The sequence below is a fragment of the Tupaia chinensis genome, unplaced genomic scaffold, assembly GCF_000334495.1.
Source record: "Tupaia chinensis unplaced genomic scaffold, TupChi_1.0 Scaffold000007_1, whole genome shotgun sequence".
In the NCBI taxonomy this organism is placed as follows: Eukaryota; Metazoa; Chordata; class Mammalia; order Scandentia; family Tupaiidae; genus Tupaia; species Tupaia belangeri.
The window spans coordinates 659,245-662,611 of record NW_006159436.1 but is presented as its reverse complement, the minus strand read 5'-3'; the positions used below and the strand labels follow the sequence as shown (position 1 = coordinate 662,611).

The following is a 3,367-nucleotide window of genomic DNA, read 5'->3' as shown; positions in this document are numbered from 1 at the left end:
ACTCCCCCCAGGATCTTGGGCACGCACGCCCACGCACCCGGCGTGAGTTCAAGCCACCGGGTACGGGACTCGAACTATGGTTGACTACGTGGGAGTCCAGCAACATAGCCATTATGCCATCTGCTGGTTCCTAATATAAGTTCTTTACATACATCTTTCATGTCTGCCCTCTCCAATAGTTTGTAAATTCATGAGAACAAAGATTTTTACTGATTTTATTGATAACTGTATTCCCAGGTAGTAGGTATCTGTAAATGTCTGCTGGATGAGGAAAAGAAGGAAGGAAGAGCCATGGTGCATGGGCAACATGACATTTTCTGGCTGGGTGCTAAATGGATGAACCCTTATAAGTTACCTAAGGGAGTAGCAGTTAGCATAATGGCTATGTCACTGGACTCCCATGTAGTCGACCGCGGTTCACGTCCCAGACCCAGTGGCTTAAACTCATGCCGGGCACGTGTGCGTGCATGCCCAAGATCCCAAGAGGAGAATGGAGGAGAAGGGGTTGCGGCATGGCCATCCTCCCTGGGGGGTGATTTCTCACTTTCTGTCTGTCTGTCTGTCTGTCTGTCTCTCTCTCTCTCTCTTTCTCTCTCTCTCTGTCTTTCTGGTGAGTGCATGCGCCCTATAGCTAAAAACCTCTCCAAAAAAAGAAAAAAAAATCATTTCTCCCCACTGTCTGAAAAATGTGGATGTTACTGTACATACTCTTTCTGATCATCTTTCCACTGCCTCCCCCGGTGGAAACCCTGTGCATCCTGTTACACTGCAGATACGCCTGTGTGTCACTAGGAGCCACAAACGTGAGTGGCCCCCAAGGCATGAGCAAGCGGGATCCAGAGAAGGGCAGGTCTCCACCACCTGGTTGTGGGGCTCTGGCTTAGAGAACACACAGCAAAGTGGCCCTAAGTCCTGTCAGTGTAGTTCTTTCCATGCCATGCCATCACGTTGGAAGTCACGGCCCGGAAACGCAGAGACAAGGCCACTCGTGACAAAACAGCTGCCCTGGTTGCTGGACCAACTCGTCCTTCCCGAGCCCCTCTGTGCCCGCGGCTGACAGCTCACGTTCTGGGATGGGCAGTTAAGGCGGATGTACTTGGCCATGTTTTTATAGCTTCTCCAAGCACGCACCTTAGGGGGCTGGTCTCTCCTGAGGTCAGGGTGTTACAGTCGCTGTCAGGCCATGTGGGACTCGGCGAGCTCAGTATCTGTGTGTGTGGGGAGCGAGGGGACACCGTAGAGCCAAGACCAGAATGCACAGATCTGGTTCCAACCTCTTCCCTCCCAGAGCAGAAAGCCAGGTGGTGTGAGGAAATTCTTGGCTTTTTTACTAATAATTACCTCTGCATGCGTTTTCTGTGCCTAGCACTGGGCTGGTTCTTTCTGTGTGGTTTTCTCTGCTCACGCCCTCTTGCCCTTTCCCCAGCCTGCAGAGGAAGAAACCCAGCCATAGGAGGCCAAGTGACCACACAGTAGGCAGGACGGGCTCGGGACTCAGACCTGGTCCTTCGACTCCCACTTTCAGACCCTGTTGGCATGCTGGCAGCATGTGCTGACAAGGCCTGAGTAGTGTCCTTTATTTTTTTTAAAAGAATTATTTTTTATTTAACATTATTTATTTATTCATCCATTCCAGTTTGACCAGAGAGGGACAGAAAGGAAGAGAGAAGCAAGAAAGTAAGCTGCCAGGTCCAGGACTTGAACCACGGTCGGCCATGTGGAAGTCCAGCACCCTTAGCCACCACACCACCTGCCGTCCCAAGTAATGTCCTTTAAAGCAAAGTGATTTGCAAAGGGAAGTGCTCCCCACTGTCGGGAGTTACGCTGATCCTGGTGCTCTCGTCTTTCGTCTTTCAGGAGGCGTTACTGGTGGGGATTAACATTTGCCAATAAAGCCCTCCACAGATCTGAGGTCTTTAAGATATACAGACATGTCTGGAGCCAGCCAACTCTAGTCAGGACTCAGACTTCCTCTCACTGGGTCAGCCCTTCCCAAACTTGGCTGCACCAGGATGACCTGGGGAGCCCAGGCCGCACCCCGCTGCAGATGACAGCAGTGTCTGGGGTGGGGGCCAGGCAGCAGGAACTTTTCAAGACCCCAGGTGATTCCACTGTGCAGTGAAGTTTGAGAACCATTGAACGAAGGCCTTCTCTTTTGTCAGTGAAGGAACTAGGTGATCTGTCATGAGAGATGCAGTGTCTGACAAGGCGCCTTATTCACCTCACAGCCAATAGAAGCCCCTTGCTGCCCCTGAGAGACATCCCAGGACTTTGAGGGCACAGAGAGACTGAGCCATCCTGACTGAAGCAGCCTCTCCAAAGCACCCATCTGAGCTTCCACCCTCAGCCGGAGGCAGTCACCCTCAGTGGGCGATCTCCCCCCAGGGGACCCTTGGCAATGTCTGGAGACATTTTCCTTAGTCACAACTGGGCACTGCAGGGATCTACTGGCACCTAGTGGGTAGAAGCCAGAGATGCTACTCAGTGTCCTGTAAGGCACAGGACACCCCCACGGCAGAGAATATATCCAGTCCCAAACGTCAACAGAGGCAACATTGACAAACACTGGTCCGATGGGGCCCCCTGCATGGCTCATTGGAGGGTGTGCTGCTGACCCCGTATCAGGCTTCCCGAAGGTTCCCCAGGGAAGGAACTCTAACTCTGTGTTAGTAAGAGATATCAAGAGAGAAACCAAGTCCTTCTTATTCTCTTGTTTAAAAATTGTTTCCCTTGGGGCCAGCAGGTGGTGTGGTGGTTAAGGTGCTGGACTTTCATATGACTGACCACAGTTCGAGTCCCAGACCTGGTGGCTTAAAAATCATGCCGGGTGCATGTGCGTGCATACTCAAAATCCTGAGAGGAGAATGGAGGAGAAGGGCTGGCTGCATAGCCATCACCTCTGGGAGGTGTTGACTTCTCATTTTCTCTCCGTGTCTCTCTCTACAACAAACAAAACAGCCCCCTACATTGTCCTCCTGACAAAGGTGGTAAGCTCACTGGGTCTCGCCTGGCACCTCCTTGGTGACATGGGAACAGTGCGAGCTCCTGCCTCCCAGGAGTGACCCTGAGGTGAGAGTCAGAGCTGACGAGGGTTATCAGGAGGTGCTCAGTAAATGTTGGCTGTCACCACATGCATGCACAGCAGAGAAACCGAAGTAAATTTCTCCCGTATGACACCACAGCCTTGTGGAATGTCTAATTAGAAAGCAAATACCAGGACCAGCAGATGGTGTAGCACTTACATCGGTGGACTCCCACGTCGTCGATCGCAACTTGAGTCCCAGACCCGGTGGCTTGAAAATCACACCAGATTGTGTGTGTGTGTGTGTGTGTGTGTGTGTGTGTGTGTGTGCATGCCCAAGATCTC

General features: G+C 51.9%; 1 protein-coding gene across 1 annotated transcript in view; it reads left to right on the top strand.

Annotated features, from left to right (window-relative positions):
* Nucleotides 1-3,367, top strand: part of DAPK1 (death associated protein kinase 1) — a 235,950-nt gene that overhangs the window by 207,771 nt on the left and 24,812 nt on the right. The gene's annotated exons all lie outside the window — the stretch shown is intronic.